At 39.2% G+C, this 23022-nt stretch overlaps 1 long non-coding RNA gene across 2 annotated transcripts in view; it reads left to right on the top strand.

The window, feature by feature from the left end:
* Window positions 1–23022, top strand: part of LOC138431097 (uncharacterized) — a 349361-nt gene that overhangs the window by 272240 nt on the left and 54099 nt on the right. The window contains exon 4 of one of the 2 annotated variants that reach the window (XR_011253530.1): window positions 1398–2576. The exons of the other annotated variant lie outside the window; for it this stretch is intronic. This is a non-coding gene — a long non-coding RNA (uncharacterized lncRNA). Of the gene's footprint in view, window positions 1–1397; window positions 2577–23022 lie in introns of those variants that run through there. 2 annotated transcript variants of the gene reach the window in all.

Here is a 23022-nt window from a genome sequence, read left to right as displayed (position 1 = left end):
GAAGGTCCTTTGGAGGAGGAAAAGGCTACCCACTCCAGTATTCTTTTTTGGAGAATCCCCATGGACAGAGGAGCCTGGCAGGCTACAGTCCATGGGATCACAAAGAGTCAGACATGACTGAGTGACTAAGCATAGCGCAGCACAGCATTCCACTCCAAACTCCCCTCCCATCCATCAGCTGCCACCTAACACTGAGCTGAGTTCCCTGTGCTAGACAGTAGGTCCTTGTTGGTTATCCATTTTAAATAATGGATGTTTGTGTACATGTCCATCCCAAACTCCCTAACTATCCCTTCCCCACTGGCAATCATAAGTTCATTCTTTGAGTCTGTGTCTCTTTCTGATTTGTAAGTTCATCTGTATCATTTCTTCTTAGATTCTACATATAAGGGTTGTCATACAATCTTTCTCCTTCTCTGACTTACTTCACTCAGTATGACAATGTGTCGGTCCATACATGTTGCTGCGATGGCATTATTTCACCCTTTCCAATGGCTGAGTAATATCCCATTGAATATAGATGCCACATATTCTTTATTCATTCATAATGGATTTTTGGAGACTTAAAACTCTTTTACCACTATTGTCTATGACCAATGACTAAGCTTAGGGAGTTCACAGTAAGGTGAGAGGTACATGAAAGCATTGATTTAAACCTTATTCATAGAAACACTCATACTTGCTTTGGATGTATTATGATAACTGTGCCTATGTGATTATATTGTGACGCTATGACCTGCTCTTTTGTTGGTTTCACTTTCTGGACCATGAGCTGATTGGAAACAGGCTTTGCTTTATTCAGCAAGGCCTCTCACATGCACTGCTATTTCTGTTTACCTCAAGTTGTAGTAATACCTATAAGATACAAAATGTGAGACACATTTCAAAACAATTGAAATCGTTAAAGTAAAAGGGCCTGTAGCATGTGATTATTTGATTATTTATTGGTAGCAATCCACTTATGAGAAGGTTCCAGTACACAGTGTAGTCAGAAAGTATTAACAGATTGCATTGAAAATTTATTTTCCTTTGTAAGAACAAGGAAGAAACATCTTGACACTGATTAAGAGAAAAGTGTGCAGTGTTAGTAAAAACAAATGTCCCTTGGGCCCTGCAGGTATTATTTTGACCTACATAAGTAACATATTTGCCTCAAATTGTAGAGTTTTCAAGTGGTTTAGATGCTATAGAAAAGTGATATTACTAGGAAGCATTCTTTAGATGTCTCTTTGATTCATTTATAAATATGCATACATATATATATAAGCATAAATCATACAAATTAGTAATTTAGAATTTTATTGGTATGTGTGGCTAATAAAAAAAGTAAAAGTTATTTCCTTGACCCTCCCTTTGATAATAATCTGGGACTATTAGAACCTCATTTATTTTCTCAGAGCAGTATCACCATGGAGCTATACTTTCGGACAAGAGAAACTCCTGTCTTTACTGGGAATGCTACAACTGCTGTGTCATAAATCAGAAAGCTCTAATGGGTTGGCAGAAGGGAAGCTGCTGTGAGGAAACATAATTAAACCACTCTTTGAAGGCAGTGTGTGAAGGTAACTAAATCCATTTATCCCTTCCATGAACTTCCACTCTTATGTGTGTTTGTGAAGGCTGTATCAGAAAACCAATTACAGATGTAGCTTCTGCACTTGGCTTGCTATCACTGAGGAACAGCTAATGTCCTGTAAACACTACTCTGTTATCTTATTAATTGAAGAAACACAACTCAAAAGGGAAGTGTGTTTACTTTCAAGGTAATTAAAAGAAATATTGAAAAGGCTGGGAACTCAATACCAACCTGCCTGCCTTTCAGAAAAAGTGACTGACCTCAAACTTGCATTTAACGCTCATCTCTATAAATTCTCACCAGGACATTCTTAAGGGATCAAGTTAAATATGTCAGAAAAAGGTTTGTTTTGTAAAGATGTATAACTTAAGGAAGCATTGTCTCAAACATAAAAGAAATATTTATGTCCCTAGACAAAGGAACTTCAAATCAGTTAGCCAAGAAACAGGCAAGCAGTCTAATAAGTTTTTCGAAGGTAAAAATGAAGACTCATGAATAATTCAGGTACAAATAGTATAAGAGGAAACAAATACTCCTCACTTACAGTTATCTGGGGAAGACTTTGTGACCAGGTGCAATTTCAAGAGCTTATTTGAGTGATATGGTTTCAAAGCAATACTTCATTTATTCTAAAAATACATATAGATACACTAAAATTTTAGACTGTATGTAGAGATATTCTTAAAAGACAAAAGTTCAGAAGCACTGCAGCAGAAATTTACTTAATGATCTGAAATAGTGAATGTGCTTTCCACAGAAATTACACTGTGAGTGGGAAAAAAAAGGGGGGGGGGACTACTTATATGAAGAACGAGTGAAGCCCAGAGTTAGCAGAAAGAAGGAGATAGTAAAAATCAGAGCAGAAATAAATGAAACTAAAAGGACAATAGAAAAGATGAATGAAACTGAGAGCTGGTTCTTTGAAAAAGCAAAATTGATAAACCTTTAGCTAAAGCTGTTAAAAAGAAGAAAGAGAGAGTACTCAAAACCAGAAAAGAAAGAGAATTACAACTATATCAAAGAAATACAAAAGACCATAAGGGACCACATTGACACTGACATTGAAGTCGCTCAGTCATGTCCGACTCTTTGCGACCCCATGGACTGTAGCCTACGAGGCTCCTCCGTCCATGGAATTTTCCAGGCAAGAGTACTGGAGTGGGTTGCCATTTCCTTCTCCAGGAGATCTTCCCAACCCAAGGATCGAACCCGGGTCTCCCACATGTAGGCAGATGCTTTACCGTCTGAGCCACCTGGAAAGTCCCATAAGAGAGACCATGGTAAACTATTATACACCTGTACATTGGGCAACCTAGAAGAAATAAGTAAGCTGTTAGAAACATACAATCTTCTAAGACTGAATCAGAAATAAATGGAAAATATGAATCAAGTAATTGCTAGTAAGGAGGTTGAATCAGTAATCAACCCCTCCCCCCGCCAAACAAAAGTTTAGGATTTTACTTCAACATAAATGACCAGCATCCAAAATAGACAATATGATTACAACTTAGCTAAAGTCTTTTCAATGTTCTCATTAGATTCCCAACTGTCTCCATATAAGGAGCTCTTAGGGTCAGTTTACTTTAAAGTCCCAGTCTCATTAAGGATGCTTTGAATGTGCACATCTATTTTAATTTTCTCAAATGATTTTTAATGAGTTATTTATGAAAGCAAACAACCAATGTATTTACCTGCTCTTAGTGCTCACCATAGGTACCAGAATATCAAGAGAGCAATAAAACACTGAAAAATTGAAGATAGATAATTTGGGGTAGGCATATGCTCCATGCTTAACATTTAAACATAAACTTAATGTTTCCTTCAAGTTTTTAAGAGATTTAAATTGTTGTCTTCAGGCAATCTAAGCACATGGTAACTAGCATAAATGTCCACATAAAATTTTGATAGTAAAAATGATCACGTGAAAATTGCTCAGTCGTGTCCGACTCTTTGTGACCCCATGGACTATACAGTGCGTGGAATTGTCCAGGTTAGAATCCTGGAGTAGGTATCCATTCTCTTCTCCAGGGGATCTTCTCAACCCAGGATCAAACCCAGGTCTCCCACATTGCAGATGGATTCTCTACCATCTGAGCCACCAGGGAAGCCCAAGAATACTGGAGTGAGTAGCCTGTCCCTTCTCCCGAAGATCTTCCTGACCCAGGAATCAACCCGGGATTTCCTGCATTGCAGGCAGATTCTTTACCAGCTGAACTCCCAGGGAATCCCCTAAACATATCTTTAATGTTTCCTTCAAATTTTTAAGAGATTGAAGTTTTTATTTTCAGGCAATCAAAACATGTGATAACTGGCATGAATGTCCACATAAAGTTGTGATAATAAAAATGGTCACGTAGCATTCCTGTAAATTTGGTAAATGAGTCCTGTCAAGACTCACTCCTGGCAGTAGCTTCTTTGTGGGCATAACTCACCCTTGCTGGCAGGTTCGTGTTTGGAACATCATGACCTTACTGAGCAGTAATAAGAACCACTCTTCTGTGGCACAGTAGCACCAGTAATCTCTGGGAGTTATGTAAAAATCAAGAAGGGCAGGCGACAGTATGGTGTTCATTCGTTGAGTCGTGTCTGACTCTTTACAACCCCATGGACTATTGCCCATCAGGCTCCTCTGACCATGAAATTCTCCAGGCAAGAATACCGGAGTGGGTTGTCATGCCCTTTTCCAGGCATCAGTATGGAGATTTGCCTAATTTTCTCTGATTTAATCTTTCTTGCTTGGCTCCTTTCCCTTCTCTCAGGAAAATTTCATGGAGAGTATGTCTTGGATCCTTTCCAACTAAGGCAGGTTTTTAGACCCACTGAGTAGAAAATATTTTAACAAATCATGTACTGTATGCTTTTTTATTTGTACAATTATTATGTACATAATAAAAAACAATCTAGAATGAAATCAAATGCTTAAACGTGGAGGAAGAGAGGGACCCATCTTGGTGTCTGAAACAAAGCCTTATCTTTTGACTTATTCATCTACTGAGTGCTCTGGCCAGTCCCAGGTTCCCTTTTTTAAAATACAGATCCTTCTGGATTGGGATATATGTTAGCACCTTTCATTCTTCGCAGCATCTCTATGAAGAAGACCTTACTTCATTTCACAGTTTCAAAGAGGGAGACCCAAAGCATAATCGAGTGTTGAGATTTAAATTCTATCATCTGACTCCCCAAACTGAATTTTTACCACTAAACTTGCCTTAATGTTTCAAAGGGAATCATTAGAAAATGGGAATGTTAATAGAGAGGTTGACGTGATGGATTTGGAATTTTTATTTTCATCTCCCATAAAATCTAAAACTATAGTTCAATTCAATTCAATTAAAAATTTATAGGGAATATCTTATGCCCAGGGCAGTGCACTCAGTACTGAAAGCTACAGACACATGAGAAGATTCAGTCCCTGTCCTCAAATAATTTATATTCAGCGTGAAAAAAGAAAATATGATTAAATTCAACCAATCTTGACAATCTGATGCATAAGTACTGTATCTTGTTCTGTACATATATTGTTAGAAGAACATGAAATGTTGTAGGGCTGGGAGAAAGGGAAAAATCATTTCCCAGTGAGATGGGCCAGCTGCAAAGGAACCTGATAGACACAGGATGACTCAGAGAGAGGAGAAGTATGAAAGGGAAAATAGTACAGAGTCGCAAAACAGATTTTTCTTTGCTTCCACAACATCGCTTACAAGAAACAGAAGTCTTTTTTTTTTGGCGTACCTGTTTCTGGTGTAAGTCATCTTTGAGTGGAAAAGCCTGCTCCACCCAAAGACCATGTTAACACATGTTGTTCAGCCGTTCAGTCATGTCCAACTCTTTGCGACCCCATGGGCTTCAGCACGCCTGGCTTCCCTGTCCTTCACCATCTCCCAGAGCTTGCTCAGACTCATGTTTGAGTAAAAAAAACAAAACAAAACAAAACAAAACAAAACCATTGAGTCAGTGGCATCAATGTTAACAGTGGTGACAAGCAAGGGAAAGCTCTGGGAGGGTGTAAGAGTGTTGACTCAAGCCCAGAAGATCTTCCAGGCAGACCTGAGGAACCAGGAGCCCATGGCATAATAACCCTCTCCCTGACTGCAGGCTCTGTGTGCTTCTGAAATCTCCCTGGCCCTTCTTCCCTCTCCCACCCCCTCCAGCAGAGCTCATAGCTGTTTACATGGAGGCTGGAGTTTATGGAAAACAAAGGTGAATATTGTTTTGGCCTAAGTGACCCTTGTAAGTTGTTTTGAAAGGATTCCCTGAGGCAGGAGGAGAAATAAGACAGGACAAGAAAATAACCCAAGGGGAAAAGTGAGAGAACTAAACTTGGAAAGTCTTATATACCCCCAGGGGAAAAGAGTGCAGAATGAACTGGTTTGAGGAAAAAAGAAGAAGAAGTTGGAAACACGGGGAACAGTAGGAAGTTTCCACTTGTGAGTAAGAGAGAAGACTATTTCCTAGTTTGTATTACTCTTCAACATACACAGAAAATGACCTTCAGTTTTCCAGTCTGTCCTTGCGATTGCTCCTTTCTAATAGTTTCTCAGTACAGATTTTCTCATTTGAAAATTAGTTTATCTTGGTAATGTTTACCACTTGCTGGCTTTATTGTATTTTCTTCATTGTGCTTTGAGAAATTGAGAGATTATATTACCTCATGAAGTCACATTTGCAGCATCTTACTGTGTTTTTGGAATGTTTGCTTATAGAACTTGGAGATAGTCCCACTACAAGCAGGGGACATAGAAGGCTGTAAATGTGTTGGGGCTGCTGTAACAGAATACCACAGACCGGGGAGCTTATCAACAACAGGAACTTGTTTCTCACAATCCTGAAGGCTGGACCTCTGCGATCAGGATGTCCACGGGGCTGAGGGTGAGCCTCCTCCAGACTGCAGACTTCTTTCTCCTGTATCCTCACGTGATGGAGGGAAGAGCTAGTGCTGACAGGTCTCTTTAATAAGGGCTCCAATCACCTCCCAAATATCCCACCTCCTAATGCCATCAACCTTGGGCACTAGGTTTTCAACACAGGGATTTGGGGGATGGGGACAGAAACACTCAGACCTTAGCATAGGAGAACTCACAAAAGGTGATTCACCTCCAGGATGACTTTCCACACTTTCAAACAGCTCGTGTGTGTGTGTGTGTGTGTGTGTGTGTGTGTTAGTTGCTCAGTTGTGTCCAACTCTTTGCGACCCTGCCAGGCTCCTCTATTCATAGAATTCTCCAGGCAAGAATACTGGAGTGGGTTGCCATTTCCTCCTCTAGAGAATCTTCCTGACCCAGGGATAGAACCCAGGTCTCCCGCACTGCAGGCAGATTCTTTACTGTCTGAGCCACCAGGGAAGCTGTAAAACAACTCCTAAATTCCTAAAAGTTTAAAGTAAGGAATACAATTAAAATAAGAGAAAGGCAGAAAATTTGTGATGGAGAATTAAAATCAGAGGTGAACTATTTGAAGAAATCAAGGGATTATAATTATTTTGATTCTGTATGGAATTTATTATTAATTATACTTGCTAAGTAAGGAACCATTTTGAGATCTGACTAAGTGCAAACATTTTTCACTGATTGGTGATTTTATTAAGTTTTCTCAAAATCTACATAAGTTGAACAATATTATTCTCATATGACAGTTGAACTTAGTAATTTTAAAATAGTCAGTCAGTCCAGGTGCTCAGTCATGTCTGACTCTTTGCGACCCCATGAATCACAGCACGCCAGACCTCCCTGTCCATCACCATCTAGTTCACCCAAACTCATGTCCATTGAGTCGGTGATGCCACCCAGCCATCTCATCCTCTGTCGTCCCCTTCTCCTGCCTCCAATCCTTCCCAGCATCGGAGTCTTTTCCAACGAGTCAACTCTTCGCATGAGGTGGCCAGAATATTGGAGTTTCAGCTTTAGCATCAGTCCTTCCAATGAATACTCAGGACTGATCTCCTTCAAAATGGACTGGCTGGATCTCCTTGCAGTCCAAGGGACTCTCAAGAGTCTTCTCCAACACCACAGTTCAAAAGCATTAATTCTTTGGCGCTCAGCTTTCTTCACAATCCACCTCTTACGTCCATACATGACCACTGGAAAAACCATAGCCTTGACTAGACGGACCTTTGTTGGCAAAGTAATGTCTCTGCTTTTGAATATGCTATCTAGGTTGGTCATAACTTTCCTTCCAAGGAGTAAGTGTCTTTTAATTTCATGGCTGCAGTCACCATCTGCAGTGATTTTGGAGCCCCCAAAAATAAAGTCTAACACTGTTTCCACTGTTTCCCCATCTATTTCCCATGAAGTGATGGGACCAGATGCCATGATTTTAGTTTTCTGAATGTTGAGTTTTAAGCCAACTTTTTCACTCTCCTCTTTCACTTTCATCAAGAGGCTTTTTAGTTCCTCTTCAGTTCTGCCATAAGGGTGGTGTCATCTTCATATCTGAGGTTATTGATATTTCTCCTGGAAATCTTGATTCCAGCTTGTGTTTCTTCCAGTTCAGCGTTTCTCATGATGTACTCTGCATATAAGTTAAATACACAGGGTGACAATATGCAGCCTTGACGTACTCCTTTTCCTATTTCAACCAGTCTGTTGTTCCATGTCCAGTTCTAACTGTTGCTTCCTGACCTGCATATAGGTTTCTCAAGAGGCAGTTCAGGTGGTCTGATATTCCCATCTTTTGAAGAATTTTCCACAGTTTATTATGATCCACACAGTCAAAGGCTTTGGCATAGTCAATAAAGCAGAAGTTTTTCTGGAACTCTCTTCCTTTTTCCATGATCCAGCGGATGTTCAACCAGTGTCTAATTCCTAGGTCTCTGCATTTTTATATTCCCAAGGTGGTTAACTCTGTCAGGGGTAGGTCAGAATCCTCAGATTAGGAGAGTAGATCTTGACAGTATTTTACCTATATAATAGAGTATGACGAAATTTATTTTTTAGACATTAAGTATGCTTCCCCAAAAGACAGAAAAGAGTGGATTAGCCCTGGAGGTCACTGGTTTGTGACTGCATCATAGCATGCTACTGCCTTAATGTACGTGCTCAAAGAGACATATTCTTGAAGCAGCTTTCACTTGGGTTTAAACTTTTTTCTTTTTCCTAATAGAAGTCTGAGCTTATCTCTTCTCTATAATGAAAAGTAAATGCTTTTATGCTTAGCAGAAAAGTAGCTTTGCAAATAAGCAAATATACCCGTGGTTTTTGGATTATTCTCCCCACTAATATCCTTGCTAATATGTCATAAACAGTGGCTGTGTTTGAGTTTGGCAGGATGCCACAAATAAATACAACTGCCTGGAGTTTAAACTCGAAATGCTTGGAGTTTTAAATTTCCACACGGCGTTTCCACTGTAACCACCATGCGGAACTATAAGGCTTGATAGACGGTGCCAGATGCCTGTGTTGGAAACCTTATATGTGTGCTGACATTATCATTGCCCTGGGATGCGATGTGGCTCTCAAATAGAGAATAAAGAACTGCCACTGCGTTAGAAACACGCAAGTGTGAGTTCAAAGGCAGGAGGGCGGTAGATGTGGATGAGAAAGTGAATGTGTGACAAGAAAATCACACAGATTCTTTGCACATGAATCTCATTTTGAAGAACAGTTCTTTCTATAAAACACGCCTCTTACAGGAAGATTAAGACTTTATTTTCTCATTTGGTGAGATTGTTGAATATCCGTAAAATAGCTAATTTGGTGAACGCTGGACTAGACAGAAATGTCCACTAGAATCAGATGCACTCTTGTTCATATTCTCTCCCCACATTTGATCTGTTCCTAGGTCTAGAACTGAGTATAATTTGGTTGACTGGAGCAAGGTTATATGGAAATGAGACAAGAAAGGAACATTCCGCACAATTTACTTTTTTAATTACACAAAGGAGAAGACAACAAGATTTCTCTGTCAACAGTAGTCTCAGAGTGAAAAGGGAAAGTGTACTGAGGAAACTGCTGTGTTCTTCATTATTATGATCACAAAACAACATTTTGTCTTTGGCTTTTAGGGGAGATATTTTAAAAAAAATTAAAGGATCTTACTAGAATTTAATATCCAAACATATATAAGGAACTCATACAGCTCAATAGCAAAAAAGACAATGAAAAAAGATCAAAGAGGACGTGAATAGGCATTTGTCCAAAGAAGACACAGAAGTGGCCAACAAGTGGCCAACAAGTACATAAAAAAGGTACTAAACATGACTAATTACTGGAGAACTACAAGTCGAAACCACGAGATAATCACTTCACACCTGTCAGAATGGCTGTTATCAAAAGGACAAAAGACAAGAAGTGTTAGCAAAGATAGACCAAAGGAAACCCTGATGCGCTGATGGTAGGAATGTAAATCGGTGCAGCCACTATGGAAAAAGCACGGATTCCTCAAGAAATTAAAAACAGAACTACCACATGGTCCAGCAGTCCCACTCCTGGGTATATGTCCAAAGGAAATGAAGCCACTGTCTCAAAGGGATATCCACACCACCTCCATGCACACTGCAGTATTATTCACAGTAATCAAGAAAGAGCTTAAGCGTCCATCGATGGATGAATGGATTAAAAACATGAAGTATACATGCATGGATACCGTAGAATGTTATTCAGCCATAGAAAAGAAGGAAGTCTTGTCGTTTGTGACGACACGGGTGACCTTGAGGGGATTATGCCAAGTGAAATAAGTTAGAGAAAGACAAATACTGTATGGTATCACTTACACGTAGAATCAAAAGACATCAGCCTCACGGAAACAGTAGAATGGTAGCTGCCATGGGGCTGAGTGGGGAGGGAAATAGATGTAGGTTAAATTTCCAGTTTTATCATGGATAACTTTCAAGGATCTAAAGTATGGCATGCTGACTGTAGTTAACAATACTGTATTTTACACTGAAAAGTTGTCATGGGAGTAGAGTTTTGATGTTCTCACTATAACAACAACGACAGAGTAGTAATTATGTGAGGCAGAGATGGAGGAGCCTGGTGGGCTACAATCCTTGGGGTCGCAAAGATTCGGACATGACTGAGCAACTGAGCACGCATGTGCAAGGTTAGCTAACTTCTTGTAGTAAACATTTCATAATATATAGCTGTATCAGATCTTCACACGTATGCCTTAAACTTATACAATGTTTTATGTCAATTGCACACCTTATGTCCTCTTTTTGGTTTTTTCTCATGTGTTTAAGAAGCTCTGTCCATGTTTTTGCCACAAAAGACCATACTTTTTGACATTAAAAAAAAAATTCCATCTCAATAAACAAACAAAAAGCCAAACAATTTTCACAAGCATCTCAAACTTAACGTTTCCCATCAAGCTTTCATTATTTTTCTCATGGAATACCACAGTAACCTTCCAAGTAGTCTTACCACCACTATTCTCTCCTCACCTCCAATACACCCTCTATGTTGCTTCTAGAATGTTCTTCCTAAAACAGAAAGCCAGGCATGTCACTCCACTGTTCAGATGGAGGCAGGTGCTGAATCCAACTTGATTCTTTAACGTGGCATAAGGGTCTTGATAATCAGACACCCTCACACCCTCCTAATTCCTACTGTATGTTCCCCTTGTCTCATGGCCCCTCTCCCTCTTTGGTTGGATTATATTATTCCAAATACCATGTCATACTTTATTTACTTTCTTTTCTTTAACATGTACTGCCTCTTTCCCGTGCCCACCCCCCCCCCCCCGCCCCCCAGATACTCTATCTCCTGATTTGCCACTTTACTTCAACCTGGGGAAGCAGGGAATGCCTACTCATCCTTCAAGATGCAGTTCCGTTATCACCTCCTTTCTAAAGCCTGTCCTGTTGCACTAAGTCACTTCAGTCGCTTCCAGCTCGTTGCAGCCCTATGGAATGTAGCCTGCCAGGCTCCTGTGTCCATGGGATTCTGCAGACAAGAATACTGAAGTGGGTTGCCATTTCCTTCTCCAGGAAATCTTCCCGACCCAGGAATCAAACCCATGTCTCCTACATTGGCAGGTGGGTTCCTTACCACTAGCACCACATGGGAAGCCAAAAGCCTTCTCTGCTGCTGCTGCTGCTAAGTCGCTTCAGTCGTGTCCGACTCTGTGCAGCCCACTAGGCTCCCCCGTCCCTGGGATTCTCCAAGCAAGAACACTGGAGTGGGTTCGCCTAGCCACTCATTATTACTTCCTCTTGGGCTCCTCCAGAGAACTTTCACCAAAGCAATGACCCCAAAAGATGCTTTCCTGTTTCTCCCTACTAAGGTGAGAAGACTATAAGTTAAGTTTTATCTGGTAATTGGCTGTCTAGTACCAGCTTGTTAGAGATGATCATTAGACATTCAGGAATTCTTCAAGATGGCTGTTAAATTGTGGGTAACTTAAAATCAATCATGGTAGGAGAATTTACTCCCCAGAATTGCCAAACACTATGCATAAGGATACTTTTTTTCCTCAAAGAGGCAGTTTGTGAGCATAGCTGGGTTTCTCCCCATAGTCTGACAGAGTCACTACATAGTCCGTAGAATTGCTCAAATTATTAATGTGATTTCAATTAGCTAAAAATTAGTTGGGCATAAGTAAATAGAGATAATTAAACAACAATGGAATTTAATACGTGATCACAGTTTGAATTACAATAAAATTATAAGAAACAAGTACGGATTTCAATTTTTTAGTAATTAGAGTTTTTGTTCTAAGCATGATCTGTAGGTACAGGTAGGGTGGCTCAAATACAGGAATGTTGGCTTATTAATCCTTGTGTAATTATACATCATGCAGAATCTGGCATGTAGTTGATCCTCATTAAATTCTTATTAAGCAAATTTCCACATGAAAAAACATGGAGTATATTTCTGTATCTGAAGGGTTGGTTATTTTTATCCATTCATATAGAATCACTGCTGGAAACTGGCAGTGCCCATATGGTAAAATGTTGTTCAGAAACAAAAAAAATTAAGCTAGTTAAAAGCAAAAGAAAAAATTTTCCAAAAAAAAAAAACTCTGAAAAATAATTGCTTTTTCCCCCAAGATGTTGATTTTTAGGGATATTCTATGTTGGACATTTTGTGATGTTCTTATGTTTTAGTAACTATAGAGATATTTATGTATAGTAGCTATACTATATACAACCATATTTATGTTTATTAATATATTAGCTACTTATTATTTATATAATTTGTAGAGTAAACATATATATATAGAGAGAAAAAGAGAATAACTATAATAAGTAACTGAAGCTACTTATAGTATAGTGGAAAAAATTATTTATGTACACTGTTAACCAAAAGGTTTTCACATATATTTGTGTTTAGATTTTTATTCATTTCAAAAGTCATATGTAATTTACATCACTGGCTGTCAGTTTGTGCGAAAGTATCACTAGAGGAGCTATATAAAACAGCGGCTGTCACTGCATAAATAATAAAACCCACAGAGCCATATGGGAACCAGCAGGTTTAAGACAACATTTTAGATTACCTTTGTCCAGTACACTTTATTTTACAAATGAGGAGGTAGTGTCAAGAGAAGTTCATTTTATTTGTTTGTCTTTATACACCTTGCTAAGGGTATAAAGTGAAGTTGCTCAGTCGTGTCCAACTCTTTGCGACCCCGTGGACTATAGCCTACCACGATCCTCCATCCATGGGATTTTCTAGGCAGGAATACTGGGGTGGGTTGCCATTTCATGTCATTGTTTTTTAAATTGGCATATTTAATAGTATATAAACTTTTGTTTGTGTGGGTGTGTTTTGGCTATAGGGAAGCTAAGAATGCTATTCAGAAATTATCAAAGATTAAAGAGTAAAGAAGAAACATTTTAAATTTATGGGATCTAATTAGCAATCCAGTCCATAGCTGAGTGCCCACAGAGGAATTATCACAACAGGCAAGTTACACATACCAACCACAGCTCATATTCCGGTGAATAAATTTGGAATCTACCAGATTTGTGTGTGTGTGTGTGTTTTTTTTTTGTTCTTCATACATTGTGTTCTTTAATCATTACAGTTTTGTTAATTTTGTGAAAGTGAAGCCGCTCAATCATCTCCAACTCTTTGCAACCCCATGGACTGTAGCCTGCCAGGTTCCTCCGTCCATGGGATTCTCCAGGCAAGAATACTGGAGTGGGTTGCCATTTCCTTCTCCAGGGGATCTTCCCAATCCAGGGATCGAACCCAAGTCTCCCGCATTGCAGGCAGACTCCTTACCATCTGAGCCAACAGGGAAGTCTTTGTTATTTTTAAGTAACTTTGAATTTCCCACTGTAACATAGCAAGATTAGTTTTTATATTGTTTTCTTCTAATTTCATATTTTCATTGTTTTGCAATGTAGAGGGAGATTATTAATAAGCAACTTTATCAAACTACTTTACCATTGATAGCGAAGATTTGAAAAGTAGTTCTTGATATGTAAATTGTCACACTTGATAATTCCTTTCTACTGACTGTCTCATTTCCATCATCTCTAATAGAAGAAATTTTGGAAATCCATTTCAGCTAAATTTATCTGATCATTGAAAACTCTTACCTGGGTGTGTTTTTCACATATCTTATTTTGGGCAAAATTCGCGCCCTTCTCCCAATTTACCATTGATTATTCATAAAGGTCAAGATGTTTCTTACAATTTATATTAAATATGCCTCACAGTTTAAGTTTTAAATTTATGGCCAAAGAATACAGATTCTCATCAAGTGATAGCATGGTTTATGCTAGTGGATAACCAGTTCCAAGCAATCAGAGTCCCATGTCTTGTAACTATGATCTCAGTGGAATTAATTTCATAATTCAACAGGTAAACTTGTTAGACAAAGAAAAATATCTTTAAGTTCTTGTTAAGGGCAGAGACCATATCATCTTTATTTGGCATGTAACATAATGCTAAGAACAAATAATTTGTCAGTAAATATGTATTGAATTGAACTAGATTAAAAAAAAAAGTGATCCAAAATAAAAAACCTCAGCTCCCTTGTAGGATTCATAGTTTTTCAAAATGTCTTTCAGTTTGTACCTTGTGTAATTGTATTTAATAAATATTTCTATAATATCATTTATGTTAAAAATATATACCTTCTTATTACCTTATTAAATTATTTAAAATTAAAAATAAATGATCTAGGAAAATAAAATTTTTCTTCTTTCAATACAGAGACAATTTGAGATTCTTCTTCCAACTACTCAATGTTTATTGACCACTGAAAATATTTTTGTACTAGAAAAAAATGGTCCAGGATATAAAATGCCTCAGAAAGATAAATTAGGCACAAGTATGCCTTTATTACAAGTCCAAACCTGTAAGAAAGCACCTGTGTATTGTTGTACCATTTTGAGAAACAGAGAGGCTTGAGGAGACTCTGAATTGATATACTTCTTCAGTAGTTGCTCTTGTGAGATTTTTGCGATATAATGAAGAAAGGAATTAAGTAGCCAGGAGATGGATACAATGAAAATCTTACATTTATTTTAATAGATTGTGAATTATTTCTGTACCTTGGAGACAGCTAAATAAAAATGTAAAAGTTATAGAAGAAAATGGAAAATAAAATCATATTTTAAAAATTATTTCATTCATTAGTTAAGTAAAACAAAATTTTATAAGATACACTGAACTATTAACATCTTAAATTCTTTAAAAGACTAGGATATTTTATACAATTTTGTTAAATTATCATCCCTTATTATGTAGTTTAATTCTGCGATCAACACATTTAGCGATAATGAACATTTTAAAACTTGACTCAAAATGTTCATAACAAAATGTTTTTAATACCTAATGATATAAATATGATATATATTTTTAATTATATTTATCTTCTAATTTTTCCTCTATTAGATGTATTCCAATATTTGGTATTACTTTGTGGCATATTTTCAAGTTTCAAATATTCAGATAAATGTTTATACAGATTTTCAAATACTAATGAATATTTAATTTCCAAATATTTACATGCATTATAACATCATGAAATTTATATTGTAATAAAGATGATAAGATGCAATTAAATTGAACACAAGATCAAGTACCTACCTCTATCCCAGACAGAAAATAAAATTAAAAAATGTATAAAGATGAGAATTTTAAATGTAGTCTAATTAAGCAAAAATTTTCTTACAGGAGTTTCACGAATACCTAAGCAACAATTTATTTCAGTACCTAAATAGGTATGCCTATATACAAACTAATACTGCTGTATTTGTTTGCAAAAAAAATGATGATAGAGATGTGAAGTGAAAGTCGCTCAGTTGTGTCTGACCATTTGTGACCCCATGGACTATACAGTCCATGGAATTCTCTAGGCCAGAATACTGGGGAAAGGGTATTCTGGGGAAGGAAAAGAATAGCCTTTCCCTTCTCCAGGGGATCTTCCAAATCTAGGGATCGAACCCAGGTCTCCCACATTGCAGGTGGATTCTTTACCAGCTGAGCCACAAGGGAAGCTTGTGATAGAGATGGATAGATGCTAAATAGATGATAATTTTGTTAGCCTTACTGTTTTAAATCAGAGGTAGAAATCTAGACATTTATTCTACTTCCTGCAAATTATTTTTATTTTGTTTTTATTTTTATTTATATAGGAGTACACAAGATATGTGAGGTCAATCTGATAGTATCTATTCTATCATTATTCCACTAGTTGAATTCTTATGCTTAGTTTTTAGCATGATACATATTAGGCACTGATGAATCAATTGCTGAGTATATGACTTGTTAGGTAATTTCATATAGATTGTTATATATTGTCAGCCTCCTTAAATACTTCTTGAAAATTAGATGTAATGTCTGTGTTATGCATTTTGAGTTTTAGGCTAAGGAAGTTGTTTGAAATAGTTCTATGACTGAAAGTAGGCCAACATTATAAATAATTTTACACCTGAAGTGAATTTTAGTAGAATAGTAATCTAGCTTGGTTAGGTAAATAGCCAGGTTATAAAGATCTCAGAGCATGGGGGAATTACTGACAGTCTAGATACTTTTTAAATTCTGCCCAAAGAAAAAAAAATTTTTTTAATTTTTAAATAAAAATAATTAAATAAAATAAAACTCTGTCCAAGGATTAAAGAAGACTTTAATGAAAAGTGAAAGAGTGGGTTAATCTCTTTAGTATTTATGATAACATATAAGAAAATCACATTTTCAGAAACTAAAATGAAGTAAAATAGAATGGATAATTTTAATAAAAATGTACATCATATTCTCCAGTGGATGTTTTCCTTTTATTTTATCTTGAATTTACTTATTACTAATTACTTATTAGTAATTACTAATTACTTATTACAGATTACTAAATTTGTTTATGTCTTATGTGAAAACTCTTTCAGTTTTCTGTCTATAAATTTTTTTGTCTGTAATTTAGGTCGTCTTTGTTTGCAGAAATTCTCAAGTCCTTCTGTTGCATCCCTGTTTAACCTAAGGATGGAATGAAAACGTTTATCATACCCTTAAAGGTTTTGAGTGATTTTACCCTTGTTCTGTAGGACAGATTAGGGAGTAGTAATCTCTTCAGACTACACAATATGAAGATCTCCTTGGAGGAGATCACATCCCTGATAGCAGATATTAGAGCTAGTGGAATGATGAGTCAGAGTCCTTATTTTAAGGGCCAGAAATCTTAGTTTCCAGTTGCACCCAGGAATGAAATAGAAGTCCTCGCAGAAACCTAAGTTACCGCCAGACTTCACAAATACCAGGTAGTCATTGCCCCACCGACTGCCAGATGGTTTCTGCTCTGTGGTTGTGCTAACGTATCGCTGGTCCACTGCTCAGCTCTGATTCGCCTGACTCACAGACATCTTCACATCATCCATCTCTGACAGGATACAAGGCACCTTTCCCAGGGAGCTGGAAGAACCAAGTGTGGTTCTTAATGCCCTTCATCTCAGCCTTCAGGCTGTCTGTCACTGCTTCTTCAGAACTGAACAGACACACAGACACTCTAGGCACAGGAATAACGAAGAGAGTTTTCACAAGGACAAATATAAAGTCATGTATCTCCCTGTGAGGGACAGCACGCAGCAAAACGTTTCATTTGCATAAAATTATTGAGATCTTGTGATGTTATTTTACCCACCTCATCTGGAAATCTGTCAGGATAGCCACCAGCCTGTCAAGTCTGTTCTTCTCTGCTTCCTTTGGTGGTACTGATTTTTTCTGAAGCTTGAGCCTTTATTATACTGGTGGTGGGGATAGAGGGAGGTAATTGATGAAATACTAGTAATAGAAAGACACAGTTTGTGCATGTCACTAAACCAAAGTCAGGACAGATCATTTCATGAAGAATTTTTATGCCATTTCTAAGGATGAGAATAAGTGTTGCAGATGAAGCTTGAGTGTCAAAAAAGTTGGGATTTGCAGGATAATATCAATATTAAGGTTTATGGGACCAATAATATAAGAAAATGGTTCAGAAAACCCAGTGTCATACTAGAATATTTAGAGCATATTTTTGCTGTGGATGTAGTACATAGTGCAGCCTCTTAGGTCAGAATTGCTATGGGGTTTATAATACCTACAGCTTACAAAGAGCAACACTGGACAAAGCCTACAGAGATTGTTTTATACTCACTGAGGCTCCGTGGAAATACCTAGTGTGAATTGCTCCAAAAAAAGTAGTGGTTCAAAAGTGATGGAGTAAACATCCTTTGCATTAGGTAGAGTTCATGGAAAAAAAAATCATAGTGTACATTTAATTTACATTTTCTCTGTACACTCGATATTATCCTAGGACTGTGGAGTTTCAATGGCACAGAGAAGCAAACTCCAAAAACTTTCCAGAACTAAAACAGCACACTCAGGAGCCTGAAGCATTCTGGAGTGACTGGACAGCTGATGTCCCATCAGGTCCAAGGTGCTAAATGACACCTCTTAGGTAATAAATTCCTGCTTTTGATTTTAAGGTCCTACAGTTCCTAGGACAGCACTCTGCACATTTGCACATTTAATCAGTGCTGCTGATTAAATGATAATGAATAAAGGATTTTACAGCAGAGGATCAAATTGGTCCTGAGAGAAAAATATCTCACTCTCGGAAAGAAGCGCTTTCTTCTGAGTTGCTGAGTAGCATCTCCCCGAGCTCATCGACATGAAACATCCTCAGGTAAAGAGCCACTTTCACTTCGCTTGAACTTCCCCAAGGTCAGACAGACCCAGGACGGACTGAGAATAGAACACAAATTACATGGTCCACTTCATGTAAAAACCTCCCAAACTAACAGTGGCCCCTGAAGGGTCACCATGCACCTTGCAAGAAAGTCAGACTGCTCCCCAAACTGTCAGATGGAGAAGCAGTCAAGGCCCGGGGGTCCTTAACATGTCCCAAGAGACTGCTGACAATATAATTCACCTCTAACATCGGCGACTCAACTCCCCTTATTACATGAGAGAATAGTGCACACCACATATACACTCATTAGATCCACATTGCCAGGTGCCATCAAGGGTCCTGACAGAGTTGCTAGGGTCCAGGGGCAATACGTTCAGTGCCAGTGGGTGTGGAGGAGGTGTGGTTCCTAAGGCCAGCTCTCACCTCCTCCTCCTCTTCCTTGGTCCCTGCCTAGACTGCCAGTTTCCAAATTTGACTCATTCTATGCACTACCAGTATTTTCCTTTTCTCTGTAAATTAACCAGTTTCTGATTGCTTACTTTTTAAAAATTCTAGCACCCTGACTAGCAAACATGGGTGCTTGATGAATGTCTTCATTAACAAGCTGTATGGATAAATAAAGGGGACATCAGAACTATATTTATTGTAGAATATCACTTTTGTTTGAAATATGTTAGTATGTTTGCAGGAAAATGAAAAAAAAAAAAAACACTTTCATCAGTGGACATAATGAGAGTCCTCTTCAGCTACAAACTATGCCTCATGCCTGATTGCTTTGGGTTCCTTGTGTTCAGAGACTTGAACTTAAGAAGAGGGGAAACCAGCCTGGCCAGGTGACTGACTGGACCACTTAGTGGGAGCAGGATGGTCACAGTGGAGCGGGGCAGTGGGGGACGGCTCACTTGGGGTCTCTCTCTGTCCTTCGGGGCTGACAGTGTATTATCCTCCTGCGTAAGCCACGATGGCAAGCCGTGGGGACATGGGGAATGGAGAACGTGCAGCGGAGGAGGAGTTGATGGGGAGCCGCTGTGGACGTGGGGGCACTAGCCTTCCTGTGCTGCATTGCCTTTAGGCACGGAGTCCACCAGCAGCCTTAGTTACTGCTCCTTGGATGTATCCAAAGAAAGGGCTTGGGTGGCATCAGGGGTTGACTAGGGCTTCCCAGGTGGCGCTAGTGATAAAGAACCAGACTGCTAGGGCAGGAGACTTAAAGGAAGCAGTTTCCATCCCTGGGTTGGGATGCTCCTCTGGAGGAGAACATAGCAACCCACTCCAGTCTTCTTGCCTGGAGAACCCCAAGGATAGGGGAGCCTGACAGGCTACAGTCTACAGGGTTGCAAAAGAGTCAAACATGACTGAAGTGAGCGGATTGACTGTGATGGATAAGGAGAACCACTGCCTAGATACCCCTTGTTGCCCCAGATGCTATGAGTCCTGCCAGTCTGTATTTGTGACCTCTCTCAGGCTTTGCTTCGTCTGCATAGAGCCCCCTCCAGAGTGGCCCACGTCTTATGACTAATAATGATAATACAAATGTCTGGTCATTTTGCCCCAACAACAGGAGGGTTCTGAGAGGCCATTTTCTCTCCCGCTGGCCCCAGCCTGCTTCCTTCCTGCTGCTGTTGATGCCAAAGACAAAAACACCTTGCATCCTAAACTCTGTTTAACGTCTGTTTCCCAGGAAATCTAACCTGCGACATAGGACTTAGAGCACAAGAGACCTCGTGAGGTCCCTCCTAAAGGGAGCTCTTTAAATTTTCTTGGGCTTCCCAGGTGCTGCTAGTGGTAAAAAAAAATCTGCCTGCAGTGCAGGAGGCACACGAGATGCAGGTTCGATCCCTGATTGGGGAAGATTCCCTGGAGAAGGAAATGGCAACCTGCATTCTTGCCTGGAGAATCCCATGGACCGAGGGGCCTGGCGGGCTGTAGTCCATGGGGTCACAGAGTCAACACAGCTGGGCGACTGAGCACAGCATGACCTTCAGAAATAGAAGCTGAATAGATACTTGTTGTATGAATGAAGAATAAATACATCATGTTGGTCCAGATTGGCTTGAGCCAGTCACTGGCAAGGGAGAGGGAAAGCCATCAGCAGGAGAGGGGCTTCCCTGGTGGCTCAGATGGTAAAGCATCTGCCTGCAATGCAGGAGACTCAGGTTCTATCCCTGGGTCAGGAAGATCCCCTGGAGGAGGAAATGGCAACCCACTCGAGTATTCTTGTCTGGAGAATCCTGTAGACAGAGGAGTCTGGTGGGCTACAGTCCATGGGGTCACAAAGAGTCAGATACGACTGAGTGACTAACACACTTCATTTTCTTCTAAAGAAAATGTGAAAGCCAAGTATCACTATTGGTAATCTAAGGAATGATGCTTGTGGAATGTATAAATATATGTACTTAGCTCACTTAGTGAAATCACTCTACAGGCTAATCTTACCCATGTGCTCTGCTTTGTCCAGTGGCAGTAATTGCCTCCAACTAGTCATCTTATTGGAGAAGGCAATGGCGCCCCACTCCAGTACTCTTGCCTGGAAGATCCCATGGACGGAGGAGCCTGGTGGGCTTGTGGTCCATGGGGTCGCTAGGAGTCGGACATGACTGAGCGACTTCACTTTCATGCATTGGAGAAGGAAACGACAACCCACTCCAGTGTTCTTGCCTGGAAGAATCCTAGGGATATGGGAGCCTGGTGGGTTGCTGTCTATGGGGTCACACAGAGTTGGACACGACTGAAGTGACTTAGCAGTAGCAGTAGCAGTCATCTTATAAATGAGTCTGATGGGTTAGGGTTAGGGTTAAATGGTCATAAATGGGACTAGATAGGAAGGAAAATGCCCATCATCATTGACCCTGAAAACAAAACAGTATCACAGAACTCCCAGATAACATGTCCTGTGAATAATAAAGCTAATCAACCACTGATTATTACTCTAATATACCTTAGACCAGGCTTCTCCCTAACATGGAAGAATGGCTGCAATATGGAGAAATTCTGGAACTCTGAGCCTGTCGTCCTGTGCGTGGATTTGAAACCCTGTCTTAGCTCCTTCTTTCAACCAAACTGGGAGCCCTTCTTTGAAGCTTAGGGGTAATGCGAGAAGATTATCTAATGTAGAAGAGCATGAAATCTCCCAGGCTAGACAGGCCAGGTGGCCCTGAGTGAGGAGCCGTGAGTTATTTGAGCTGAAGATGGCAGTGCTTTGGCAGCTTCCAGATCATGGACTGCCAGCATCTCTCTCCTGCACACCGCGGCCCAGGTGTTAGAGGATTTCTCTGTGTTTGATCCCAAAACTACGTGCTTCTCTATAAATTTCATGTGCAGCCCTTTAGATCCTTAAACGTGTGGACTGATATTGATAGGAAAAAAGCAGTGAACTTGGAGTCAGATATTCTGGTTTTAAACCTTAGTTCTGCCACATAAAAGCCGATGAATTCAGTATAGTTTCTCATTGGCCAAAAAAATAAATAAATAAATAAACTAAAAAAATTTTAAGGAAAAGTTAATAATAAAAATGTAGCTAAAAGCACCATTTGCGCAGGACCAGACATTTATTACAGCTCAATGTTTACTAGTTTTTTTTAAAGTAAATTTGGATTCTCAGCCATAGAGCCCTTGATCCATCCCCACTTATCCCCCCACTTGGCTTTTTCTCCCCTCCTTCCCCACAACACAGTTATTTATTTATTTTCCAATTTTAAGTCTAGCCCAGACTTAAAATATATAAATCAAGATTTATTTAAGATTATGAAAATGAAAGCAGTTCCAGAACCTAGATCATCTCTTTTCAGCATCAATTATGCTACCATTTTATGATACAAACAATAAACATTTTAAAAGATGTGATTACATTGAATGCCTTGACTTTTCATGTCTCCAAATAATTTTAATAATTTACATAGCATAATAACAGGGATAATCTATTAGTTCCCTTCACTGTTTTTCTGTCCTGGTAATTTCATAATTACATATAATATAAATTATTGTCATTAAAGGTATTCCTGTCCCTGGGTAAGGATTAGAATTAGGCTTGGCCCTGTGGCTTATTTTGACCAATGGAAAATGAGTAGAAGTGATACAGGTCACTTCTTAGAGAGCAAGCCTTAAGGTCCTATGAGTGTTTTACTCTTTTAATTTTTTTCCCCTCTCTTCCCTGGTGGCTCAGACAGTGAAGCGTCTGCCTAAAATGCAGAAGATCTGGGTTCGATCCCTGGGTCGGGAAGATCCCCTGGAGAAGGAAATGGCAACCCACTCCAGTACTCTTGCCTGGAAAATCCTATGGAGAGAGGAGCCTGGTAGGCTACAGTCCATGGGGTTGCAAAGAGTCAGACGTGACTGAGTGACTTCACTTTCTTATTTAAGGTCTTTGATTCAAGGTGGATATTGCATTCTAA

Source organism: Ovis canadensis, chromosome 26 (genome assembly GCF_042477335.2).
Source record: "Ovis canadensis isolate MfBH-ARS-UI-01 breed Bighorn chromosome 26, ARS-UI_OviCan_v2, whole genome shotgun sequence".
NCBI lineage: Eukaryota > Metazoa > Chordata > Mammalia > Artiodactyla > Bovidae > Ovis > Ovis canadensis.
This window is presented reverse-complemented; position numbering and strand designations above follow the sequence as displayed.